The following is a 13,299-nucleotide window of genomic DNA, read 5'->3' as shown; positions in this document are numbered from 1 at the left end:
GCGTACCTGCCGCCTCTTGCAGTAGCCTGCAGTTGGCTAAGATATTTAACCAGCTACTGTACCACACACCTGGGATCGATTGAGTGAGCTTGGTGGAAGGGAGGGGGCAAGGAACTCATTACGTATGCAGTGTTCCGAAGGGTGCGGTGAGGGATGGGTGACGGGGGGGTGTTGTGGGAGGGTAGGCGCATCTCTTTCACTCTCACCTTGTCACATGTCATCTACAGAGGAGGCTCCATGAAGACTTCTGTGGCTCAGCTAACTCACATATATATTTATCTCTTTCTTTCTCTCTTGCTCTCTGAGTCTCTTTGTCTGTCTCTCTCTCTTGCTCTCTGAGACTCTTTGTCTGTCTCTCTCTCTCTCATCCACACTCTGTGTCTTTCCTTCTCTCTCTCTCTCTCTCTCTCTCTCTCTCCAGGGCCTCCTAAATCCTCTCAGATCTTGGTGTCTTGGATTTCAAAGCTGTCCTTTAGGCCTTGTGATTTAGTGGAGTAGTGGCCTCTCTGTTCCCTCACTGTCCTGTATGCTCTCTATGTTATTTTCCTCCAATGTTCTGCCCTGGGCCTCCTCTCACATAGAAACTATTGGATATCAATAATGGAGATGAACCCAACAAGGGCTGGGATTGTCAAGTGCTCTTAGTGGTATGTGATGATCACATAAAAGCTCTTTCCTCTCCAGTGCTGAGTCCTACATAGGCCTAGTGCTTATTGTGCTGGGATGGTAGATATGGTAGATTGTTTATTGGACATTGATATTAGAAGGATCTGACCAGTAGTTAGTTCAGAGTGGGTATGAGGAAACGCTAAATATACACACACGCTCGCACATACACAAGTCACACACAAACACATCTATGACACATCCAAAGACACTGCCCATACACTTACGTAAAATTAGCAAAAAAATAAAGGTCCTGTTTTCAGGACCATGTCTAGTAAAAATCTAAATAACTTCACAGATCTTCAATATAAAGGTTTTAAACACTGTTTCCCATGCTTGTTCAATGAACCATGAACAATTAATGAACATGCACCTGTGGAACGTTCGTTAAGACACTAACAGCTTGCAGACGGTAGGCAATTGAGATCACAGTTATGAAAACTTAGGACACTAAAGAGGCCTTTCTACTGACTCTGAAAAACACTAAAAGAAAGATGCTCAGGGTCCCTGCTCATCTGTGTGAACGTACCTTAGGCATCCTGCAAGGAGGCATGAGGACTGCAGATGTGGCCAGGGCAATAAATTGCAATGTCCGTACTGTGAGACTCCTAAGACAGCGCTACAGGGAGACAGGATGGACAGCTGATCGTCCTCGCAGTGGCAGACCACATGTAACAACACCTACACAGGATCGGTACATTCGAACATCACACCAGCGGGACAGGTACAGGATGGCAACAACAACTGTCCGAGTTACACACAATCCCTCCATCAGTGCTCAGACTGTCCTCAATAGGCTGAGAGAGGCTGGACTGAGGGCTTGTAGGCCTGGTGTAAGGCAGGTCCTCACCAGACATCACAGGCAACAACGTCGCCTATGGGCACAAACCCACCGTTGCTGGACCAGACAGGACTGGCAAAAAGTGCTCTTCACTGACGAGTCGCAGTTTTGTCTCACCAGGGGTGATGGTCAGATTTGCGTTTATTGTCGAAGGAATGAGAGTTACACAGAGGCCTGTACTCTGGAGCGGGATCGATTTGGAGGTGGAGGGTGCGTCATGGTCTGGGGTGGTGTCTCACAGCATCATCGGACTGAGCTTGTTGTCATTGCAGGCAATCTCAATGCTGTGCGTTACAGGGAACACATCCTCCTCCTTCATGTGGTACCCTTCCTGCAGGCTCATCCTGACATGACCCTCCAGCATGACAATGCCACCAGCCATACTGCTCGTTCTGTGCGTGATTTCCTGCAAGACAGGAATGTCAGTGTTCTGCCATGGCCAGTGAAAAGTCCGGATCTCAATCCCATTGAGCACGTCTGGGACCTGTTGGATCGGAGGGTGCGGGATGGGGTAACATCTCACAGCAAGAACTGGCAAATCTGGTGCAGTCCATGAGGAGGAGGTGCACTGCAGTAGTTAATGCAGCTGGTGGCCACACCAGATACTGACTGTTACTTTGGATTTTGACCCCCCCTTGTTCAGAGACACATTATTCCATTTCTGTTAGTCACATGTCTGTGGAACTTGTTCAGTTTATGTCTCAGTTGTTGAATCTGGTTGTCTTCAGACAAATATATACACATATTAAGTTTGCTGAAAATAAACACAGTTGACAGTGAAAGAATGTTTCTTTTTTTGCTGAGTTAACATAAAACACACTTCTTGTTTGATTAACTTTAAAAAAGCAACAAACCTAGAATTAATCTCTATTGAAATATTTTTTATTTCCGACGCCACAGAGCTTTCCCAGTTCTGAAAACATACCATGAATATGATTTATAATATTATGCATGTATTTATTCAGCATAATTATTCTGTAAATCGTTCACGGCCACAGCACCTGCTGAAAATTGGGTTTCGGTATTGACACCCATACGCCCCTAGCACAGTTATAATAAAAAGGTCAGTGTCCCAAAGGGCATGCTATTCCCTACAAAGTGCACTGGTGAAAAGTAGTGCACTGTATAGGGAATAGGGTTCCATTATGGACGAGCCCACAGTAAACACATATTTCCTATACATATCAGACTCCATTTCAACCCTCTTTTTTTTTTAAACTGTGAATGCACTTTTTGGAATCAACCAAGTCATTTGATTCCATTAAAGCACATAGAAGCTATAACCAAGGGGTACTGTTTGGGGGCGATTGAATCGAGTTCAGTGGACCCAAATGGTCGAAAAGGTTTTCCAATGCAAAATGAACATTAACACATTGGACAGGTTCCTGTACCCCTGCCTTTGTTTTAACCCATTTTTCCTTGTTTCATGCCTACTAAGTGCAACCATATTCTTCTGACACGGCGTCTTAGCTATACCCTACCGTCTCTCCATAACCCAAGTCATCTACATTCACGCCTTAGCTTCCACCTAGTCATGCATGCTAATAAATGCTGTAACTTGGGGCAGTGAGTGTCTACAGCCTGCCTATGCCATCAAACATGCATAAGTAACAGATGTATCTTTGATGTATTCATTTTGCCAGGCCTCTGTCTGTGACTCTGTGTTTATGTGCGTATCTGTGCCTTACGGGCGATCGTATAGCTGGAGAGAGGCGTCATTGCGTGCTCTGACATAGAGGCAGGGGAGCAAACAGCATGTACACAACAGCCTTGGATTTTCAAGTGATTTATAGTCTTCCCGGAGAGCAAGTTGTCGTTTAGCACTGTAAGTACTTCTTAAAATGTCCATCGGCAATGAGACAGGTCGTGTTGCATTGAGGAAAGCACTGGAAAACTCGTAAAAGAATAAAACTTATCAGACTCTGCTGAGCAGAGCAGAGGATTCATATCCTGTTTATGACTTTGTTACAGCCATCAAATTGGATACAGGTCGGATCCGTTCCAATTATGACATCGTTTTATGAAGGACAAAGGAAAGCCCCTTGTGAACTGGCATCCTCTCACGTGAGTCCATAACCCTGTAATCTCAGTGAACCTCCCACCAGACACACACACACACACACTCACAAACACACACACACCTCTGGATTTCCTTTTTCCTCCAAGCAGCTAGCCCAAACTCTTTCCTGGCCCTATTGTAGAGGCTGTCACTTCCACATGTGTGCTGGCTATTAACAACAAGAGACTGTCTGCCTAAAAGCATCCCTTTCCTGACTAGCGGGGTCACAAGCTGTCTCAGTCCCACAGAAACACAGGACACACCTCACTCAACTATTTCCTTAATCCCATTCCCTACTAACCCCTTAACCTTAACTGCTATTAACCACTATTAACTACTTCTTTACATAGAAAATAACAACTCATTGAATAAAGCTATTTGCAAGTGGTATAATTATGGCCATGTGTTGTTGAATAAATAGGCTACAACAAGAGTCAAACATCAGCAAGTGCAGCTGGACAGAGAAAAAAAGATTCATTTTGAGAACCTAGCTAACACCCAATAGAACGTTTGTATTTAAAAGATTTGGCGTCATGAACCATGACATTCCAGACTTCATAGCCAATGAAAGTAGACTTAGTTTGTAGTGTGAGAGTGGATTTGTAAACTGCCTAGAATGGCAGTAGTTGAATAGAAGTTCAACGCAGTAAGCGGCTAACAAACGCGCCATGCGCTGTTTCCGTAGCATTGTCATGACAACAGTGTGTACGCAGAGCTACTGGCATTTGAAAACAATACACACGCTAAAACCCCGAATAAATTACTTATGTAATGAGTTTCTTGGTCTAAAACATTTGAGCATAGGCTACATTTGAAATGTATAAACAGTTCATCATAACCCATAGTTTTGGATTGTCAAACAAAGGCAGAACAAGTGCACTGTCTTTCAAAGCGACAAGCGCAAAAAGAATGTGTTCCAATCCCATTTCATCACATTCACATACCTTCTTCACAAAGAAGTCTTCCAATCCAAGTGGCTAACTCCAGTCCAGACCGTTTTAGAATTGTTCGTTTATTTAGGCTACTTTACCGTCAAATAAAGTCAAATAAATATCCACTGCAGAATAGCTGTCATATTACTCCAAAAAAAAGTACACTTACCATGGCACTAAGAGACATGTGAAAATCAAGTCTAACTTTCTCCGCCCAGTTTCTCTCATTCATTATTCTTCAGCCCGCGTTTCATCCCCTGAAAGGATTGCTCGCTCCGCCTCACTTCACTAGATCTCCGCCGGAACAACGTTTCCCGAAACACATGGGCCCTTTGATACATTATCGAAAACCCTTATTTTAAGAAAACATGTTTACTTTTAAGTTTGTTTTAATTGCCCACTTGATAACGGAGCCATTTCTAGTATTGAGAAAGAGATATCTGAAATCTGATTATAAATCAAATGGTTTTAGGACCAGTTCAAAACGTAATACAGTACAATTAATGTAGAATGAATACTATAGCCCCTGTTCAATCTCCCTCATGACACACTTTAAAGTCATAACTCTGACGAACATAATCCTTGAACCCTCCGCGGTTCAAACACATGGAGTGACACCAGCATTAGAGATTATCCGTGCTCACAAATTCTTTCACATGCTATGCAAAAGGGATTGTGCATTTTACCTTTAGGCCCTACATTGACGTAAAATAAAAGTACTTTATACAAGGCATGTCTTTGGTTAAATATGTCATTAGCCCTTTCACAGATTTGAGCAAATGTTGATGGCGTAGAAAACCCCAGCACTAATTATACGTATAAACTGTTTATTGATGTTAGATGTCCTCTAACAACTTGTAAAAACAAATACATACTACTAATAATTATTATTTTCTTTAGGCCTATTTCTTTATTCAGGCAGTCAGACATTAAAATGAAATATTATCCTACGGTTGCTGAAACAAAATCCTCTGTTGGCATCAGTCCACTCTACACCAAGGGAGATTACTTTTTTTTAAAGGCCATGAAAAAAAACGTGTATATGAGTTCAAAGACTGTCATTATAAAGGAGACTTCAAAGGTCTATAATTTACATCTAGTGAATGATAACATTATTACTTTATGATATTAGGCTATTCATCCATGCCTAGCCTACAGCCAGGGACTTTGACATTACCATTTTAAAGAGATATCTTCAACTCGGATTAGCTGAGATGAATTTGAGACCCTGATATGCGTGTTACTCGCTCAAGGCATGTCATGGGTGTTGACCCTATATCTATTAATAATTGTGTGTGTGTGTGGGGGGGGGGGGGGGGGGGGGGGTGTATCTTGCTGTTACATGTTTATTAATCTAAATGCCAGAACTGAAGTTAGTTCTGGGGTAAAATGTGTTCTTCTTTCTATTCTATATGTGTCAACTGAGTTGGGAAAAGCCTTGTATTACTTAAATATAATATCTGTTAGTTTTGTTAGTTTGGTTGAATGGTGCACTTAAGTAAGTGCCACTAGATGACAGCATATGTCTGCAAAAATAATAGGAATAGGTAGGACAGTTATTATGGCTTTGTTTGTGGGACCCTGTGATTTTCAAATAACATGCAATGGAATGGAAAATGAACAATGCACTGAATAAGAATTTCCAAGAGATTCGATATTTGACTGGTATTTGTAAAACATGTGTTTTATGTGTTTCTGTCAGTGCTGGGGAAGCTACGCTGAAAATCTAGTTTACCAAGCTACCAATTCATTCACACTGGAACAAGTTAAACTACACTAAAGCTACCCTTAAGAAAAACATAGTTTACTTCATGATAAATGATCCTATCTAAATCTGAAATGTCATACTCTATGTATTGCAAGAACAGATCAACTCTGGTGTATGTTAATTAACAGAATGTGTAATTTGGCCTTTTAAACAAAATAACTGCTTCAAGTGAGAATTAAGCAGGTCTGATGCCAAAAAAGAAAGGACATTCTTGCCTACAACAATATTTTATTTTACTTTTGCAAAATAAGTAGTGTGTAGGATACTTCCAGTAGTTATTGTGTAGGCTAGTTCCAGTAGTTAGCTACACCGCTACATGTTTTAAAAAGTAATTAACTACTGAAAACACTACTTAGATTTCAATTTAGTTCAACTACCACTAAGCTACTGCAAAATGGAGTTTATTTTATTTATTTAACCAGGCAAGTCAGTTACGAACAAATTCTTATTTACAATGACGGCCTACCCGGCCAAAACCTCCCCGAACCTGGACGACGCTGGGCCAATTGTGCCCGCCCTATGAGACTCCATATCATGGCCAGTTGTGATAGCCCAGGATCAAACCAGGGTCTGGAGTGACAACTCTAGCACTGAGATGCCATGCCTTAGAGTGCTGCGTCACTCGGGAGCCCCAATTACTAGGTGTAGTTCAATCCTCCCCAACACTGGTTTCTGTGGGCTTTTGTTTGTTTGTGGTGTTTTGTGTGCCTATTGATAGAAGGGTGTGTAAACTGATGGAAGCCTAATACTTTAGATGTAGTCTACCTGTAACCAATATATAATTATTATTATGTTCAATTCTAAAACAAGAATACCTTAAGTCATTATGCATAACGTGCTCAATACAATAATACACTATGTATTAAACAACGTCAGAAAATAATACAGTGGTATTTTAATAAAATGTCAAATTCAAAATGATGACGACATTTGTGTAAAAAAGGGGGGGGAACGGATATCCGACTTATTAGAGTTGCGGTGTACCAAGGGAAACGTAGTTTTTTTGGTCATATTCCCGAATGAACTCTACGCATACTGAACGTAGAAACACAATTAAACTGATTTACGTCTACGAAGAAAACGTACGTTTATTTTGCTTTGGCTCCTTGGAGATTCCCCTTCCTGGTGTTTTTGAGGTAACGTACATGATGACTGTATTCAATACCTAACTCGATGGAGTGGAACGAGAAATTAGATATTAGCTAGTAAAACAAATAGCTTAAGGATGCACCGGAGTGAGGCGGTAACGGTGAACAATGTATTCAGCAGCTAACGCAGATCAAACTGCAATTTCGGATAGAACTTAACATTTGGCTGCTAAGAGAGAAAAGTTAGTACGTTCGACAATCAAGAAAGGAGCAGCTTGTCCTCAACCTTACATCACCAGCTACGTGTTTTGAGGTAAGAATCCTTTCGACCTAGATTGTGTAATCAGAAATGGACTCAAACCTTTGACGATATCGATTAAGCCAATCTATTTAAGTGGTTGTCTTTGTTTACAATTGTCCCCCGGCTTTCTTGTCTCCCGCTGTCCCGCGTCATCCTATGGGTCGACTATGCAATGATTTCTTGCTGTTACATTGTAGCTCATTTAGCTGTCACGCTGTGCTGCTTTTATAAACTTTGTTGCAAGTTATTTTATTTCCCCGTGGTAGGAACGTGATGGTATTTGGACTAGCCATTGCTCTCCAGCTAAACCTAAGCAACATAGGATATGCTTTGACTCTCTGCCTGCCCTTGTGTGGCTAGTCTAGCCCATTCATAGACGCGAACTACCCTTAGCGCCTATTGATGAAGGTGTTTTCTTCCCGTAAAGTACTTAAGTAAAAATACTTGAATGTACCACTTAAGTCGTTGTTGTTGGTATCTGTACTATAAATTCATATTTGTGACTACTTTTACTTCACTAATTTACATTCCTAGGGGAAAATAATGTACTTTTTACTCCATACATTTCCCTGACACCCAAAAGTACTTGTTATATTTTGCATGTTTAGCAGGGCATGAAAATGGTCCAATTCACGCATTTGTCCGGAGAACATCCCAGGTCAACCCTTCTGCCTCTGATCTGACGAACTCACTAAATACAAATGCTTCATTTGTAAATGACCTCCGAGTGTTCGAGTGAAGAAAAAAAATGGTGCGGTCTGGTTTGCTTAATATATGGAATTTTAAATTATTTTTACTTTAACTTTTGATGCTTAAGTATATTTTAGCAGTTACATTTCATTTTGATTCTAAAGTAGGCTATATTTAAAACGAAATACTTTTACACTTTTACTCAAGTAGTATTTTACTGGGTGACTTTCCCTTTAACTCGAGTCATTTTCTATGAAGGTATCTTTACTTTTACTCCAGTGTGACAATTGGGTACTTTTTCAACCACTGTACACAGTGTATGGATCTGTAAAATTTGCTACAGTAAGTGTATGTTTTTTTTTAATCGAAAGATTCTTTGAACGTTTCGCAAGCGATGATTATTGACGTTTCTTAACGTTAAAACAAGGCGTAGGCATTGCAGTTTACATGGTGCCAGCTATGGCTAGGCTAGCTTACCGTAGAGTAGAGTAGAATCAAACTGATTCCTAAATGCTAAATAGAACCAACATGGCCTAAGGAAGAAACGTTGCCAAATAAATGTATGTAATGCTTTTTCCAATCTATAAGTGTCTTACTCTTTCAAACTGGTGTTCGAAGACTGCACCATAGTCATATTTTGTCTACTGAAAACCGCTTTCTGTTTGAAACCGCTTTCTGTTTGAGAGGGAGCTTGTTACATGGAAGAGCAATCCTTGCTTCAGGGAACATGCACACAACACCACTCTTACATTTTATGACAACACTTGTGTTTGTTTACTATGTCAGGACAGCATTCCATACTGGCAACCTAAATGCAGGTCATTTCCATCAAAAAGGATCCATGAGCACAAACATGTGAAGTTCATAGGAGCATATCAATTGGCTATCAAATGAAAACTAAGAGTCTATATTTATGAGAAATATAGTCATAGATACATTTTTTTTAAACCATTTTCCCCATCTTAAAATTAGCCTAAAAAATGAAAGGCTTAGATTAGGGATGCACAATATATCGGTGACCTTATCGGAATCGGCCGACATTAGCTAAAAATGGCAACATCGGCCCAATGTCTCGTTTAACGCCGATGTGCAAAAACAACGTCAAAGCTGACGTGCATACCTATATAACGTAGATACATGACGGAATTAAGCCAAATAAAATGTAGCGCTACACGTACAACTCAGCATTCCTAACCTAGCCCACAATGTCTGCTGTGTGGATCGAGTAGTCAACAAGTTGAGCAGTCATTTGAAAGGGTAAGAACATTTCAGCGCGACAACTCAAAGGCGAAATCCATTAATGCCAAGATAATGGAAATCATTGCCCTTGACAATCAACCGTTCTCTGTCGTGGGTGATGTTGGCTTTTGCGCTAAGTGCGCTATTTTTCAGATGTTTCCCTACCGGAGTTACACAGTAATTGCGTCACTGCTATTAGCTTCAGGACTGACATTTGGACCAGCGATATCAGCCCCATGAGCATGCAGAGTCTGACAGCACAGTGGGTCGTTGAGGATTTCGTACTGAGGAAAGTCGTATTGCATGCTCATGAAAATGCTGGTTGTCAAACCGCTGCTGCCATTTTAATGACATTTGAGAACATGTTTGAAACTTGGAAACGTGAACACACTCCTAGCTCCATTCAAAACAACTGACTGGAGAAATAAGCTCACCAACTGCGCCTGCAGCAGACGTGATACCCTCTGTCATGGCATTGAAACGCCTGCTCAACAAAATTGCCGACACAGGCCATGAACAAGCGATTCGGTGGCATTCTCTCTTTACTGTGTCGCCACCATGCTCGATGCTATATACAAGGACCGCTACTTCGATGCAGACAAACAGGGTTTACGTGAAATGTTACATACACAGCTGGACAAGATGGAAACGGACACAGTGACAGTGCGCACCGAGGAAGAGAGGCCACGGACAGACAGAGCTGAAACTTCACTGCTTGACATGTATGATGAATTCCTGTTTGCGAATGAAACGGCTGAACAAATTAACAACAAAACAGCACAGCAAGTAAGTGAAAGAAATAGGTTTTGATTATGTTTTACTGGTAATGGGGACATACGTAAATGCCAACAAAATAACATTTTGGTCAGTGTGTGTACCCTTTATTTAACTAGGCAAGTCAGTTAAGAACAAATTCTTATTTACAATGACGGCCTACCCCGGGCCAAATCTGGACGACGCTGGGCCAATTGTGTACCGCTCTATGGGACTCCCAGTCACGGCCGGATGTGATACAGCCTGGATTCGAACCAGGGACTGTAGTGAAGCCTCTTGCACTGAGATGCAGTGCCTTAGACCACTACGTCCATGCGTGTGTGTGTTAGCTATTTAACTGTACTAGAATGCTTAAAAGGCCACAAAAAAAATGTAATATCGGTTATCGGTACCAGGATGTCATTTCGGTGCATCACTAGCTTAGATTTCCAGATACGCAGAGGGGAAAGGGGCATTAGAAAACATCTACCAGAAATGGTCTTAAAGGGCATCAGAAATACATCAAAACACAATGTTAACGTAAAGACCCCTGCCAACTAATATCAACACAGATTTAGTTTCGGAGAAATTGTTTACCTTCTGTAAGTTTAAGAAATATTTCCTTGTAATTCAATTACCAAAAATCTAATAAAATAAAAAAAAATCTAATGTCTCTCCCTCATAAGGAGGGAGGATAATGAAAGTTCACAGAATTAACAAGTAATGGTAGACCTAACAATTAGTTATAGTGATTTTACTGATATCAATTTTGTTTGAGTTCTTAAGTGATTAAAACGGGTCATTCTGTTACCGAAGTCTATTCCCCTTTTTCGGTGATTGGTCAACAGTAGGGATTCTTCAGTGCGTTGTTTGTTTGTTGTCATTCAACGAGAGACGACTCATTTCCATGAACCTTTTGTTCACTTAAGAAATACTGATTAGTATTTGATTAGTTAGATGTAAAATTCCGCGACTAATATCTCCTCTGCAAAAACGTCAAAATGAATGACATGTTTCTAGAATGATCTTAGATTAATTCTGACTACTTTGAGAAAGTGTATATTTGCTACGGCATCTCAAGATGGACAAACAGTACTATTGCTGCTTTTTTTTCTCATTTTTCAAGCGAAGGTCTTTTAAGGAAGTATTCGAGCACCCTCGTTCAGTTGACCTAGCTGAGTTTGGCTGGGCGCTAGCAGAACCAACGCATGCGGAAGGCTTTACACCTACCCATGAGCCCCCTCTTTCCATTTACTGTAACCAGAATCCTCACCCACTAAGCACTGACCGACACCGGACGTCCAGAAAAGTACATTACAGTATATTGTACTGAACTATACTCTACTTTACTTTACTGTACTGAACTTGACTGTACTCTACTGCACTGTGCTGAATTCTATTCTGCTGTGTTCTATTGTACTGCACTGTGCTGCGCTGTGATGTCCAAACTTGTGAAATATGAGGAGAAGGATGTTCATATCCATAAATTGCAACTCTGCGTAGTACAGATCAGGGACCCATGATGTAATTCCGTTACTGGGTATATATCCACAGATTATTTACTCAAGGTTCCATGTCATAGCTGACACCCCATTCTTTCTGATCTTTGAATCTTAATTCGGAGCTGATATTTAGAGTTTTTTTTGTAAAACGTTGTCAGATAAAAACTAATGATGACACAAAATGTATACAGTTACATATCTAGATATTACTTTTGTTGAGATATTGTATTATTTTGACATTATCGCAATATTATTTTTGTGCTAGTTGGCTGTACCTGCACTTTTATTTCCATGGCTGATCAACTTGTTTTCTCATGGGCTCTCCCTTGTCCCCCTGCAGGAGACATATGGTGAGCAATATGTATGGAACATCGAATCTCAATAAATTCACTGTATCGAATTGCGATACATATAGAATCGCAATACATATCGTATCGGAACCAAGTTATCGTGATAATATCGTATCGTGAGGTCCCTGGCAATTCCCAGCCCAAATAAAAACCTGAGGGAGATTTTAACTGTAATTCCATTGCCAAGGTTTGCATCTTCAGTTTTTCCACGCAATTAGTTTTTGTACATTTTTCATTGGAACTTGTTAGAAGTAGTCCTTGTGCATAGAGTTGTGTGGTTTGTTAAACTTTGTTTGACATACATTTGAAAGTAAAATGGGGGAAGTGTGTTATAGACTATAGCTTTTGATCAACACCAATGTCAATAGTGTTATATTATTACATTTCATACAGTAGAGCTTTACTATGTAAATGATCCAGTAGTTCTGACTCGTCGGACCAGTTTGGGTTCTTCTTTCGACATGTGTGACAAAACAGGAAGAGGCTTTCTACAGAGAGGCATGACCTTTCCTTGCCAGGTACACACGCACGCAGTTCTAGTTATCAGACAAGTATGGGCCAGCCAATTCACCACTCCCTGTTCTGTTAAACAAAATGGCCTATGTGTTGCAATGGTGAATGGACTGTGTGTGCTGCTTCCTATTGCTTGCTATGTAGCTAATGATTTACCCACTGTTTTGCTGTGGAAACCAGACTGGAGTGCAATTGTTGTGTCTTAGAGGTAGTCTAAAATATACACTGGAGGCCTATCACTTTTTCAGTGTTTTCTACCAAGGAATATTGTGAAGAGAGGAAGGGAGGAATGAGGTCAAAGTGGTATGGAGGGAAGAATAAAGGACGAGAGGAGTGGAAAGAGGAAGAAAGGGAGATTCGGGAAGTTGAAGGCTTATCTCAGCAATGTGAAGGGACAGTTGAGCAGTGATTGGTGAGGCTGTTCCACACTGGCTTATTAACCCTTTATGGACACATGAAAGCCGTTTTCCCTTTTTAAATACTTTTTGAGCTTTAATACCTCTCCTTTCATTTTCACAGTTTATGATAAGTAGCCTAGCCTCCTGTAATTATCATATAATAATACAAATAGGCTACAGTATGTAGTGTTATCGTACT

At 40.7% G+C, this 13,299-nt stretch overlaps 2 protein-coding genes across 5 annotated transcripts in view; one reads left to right on the top strand and one right to left on the bottom strand.

The window, feature by feature from the left end:
- ankfn1b (ankyrin repeat and fibronectin type III domain containing 1b) overlaps positions 1-4,746 on the bottom strand; it is a 296,942-nt gene extending 292,196 nt beyond the window's left edge. For 3 of the 4 annotated variants that reach the window (XM_065007987.1, XM_065007989.1, XM_065007990.1), the window contains exon 1: positions 4,511-4,707. The gene's annotated coding sequence lies outside the window, so the exon portion shown is untranslated. Of the gene's footprint in view, positions 1-4,510 lie in introns of all 4 variants that reach the window. The other variant, XM_065007988.1, reaches the window with a different exon arrangement.
- Positions 4,747-7,396: 2,650 nt separating this feature from the next.
- The window catches only part of capn15 (calpain 15), a 75,236-nt gene continuing 69,333 nt past the window's right edge, over positions 7,397-13,299 (top strand). The window contains exon 1 of the mRNA XM_029629460.2: positions 7,397-7,667. The gene's annotated coding sequence lies outside the window, so the exon portion shown is untranslated. The remainder of the gene's footprint in view (positions 7,668-13,299) is intronic.

The sequence above is a fragment of the Oncorhynchus nerka genome, linkage group LG23, assembly GCF_034236695.1.
Source record: "Oncorhynchus nerka isolate Pitt River linkage group LG23, Oner_Uvic_2.0, whole genome shotgun sequence".
In the NCBI taxonomy this organism is placed as follows: Eukaryota; Metazoa; Chordata; class Actinopteri; order Salmoniformes; family Salmonidae; genus Oncorhynchus; species Oncorhynchus nerka.
The sequence above is the reverse complement of the archived record's forward strand: the minus strand, read 5'-3'. Positions and strand labels throughout refer to the sequence as shown.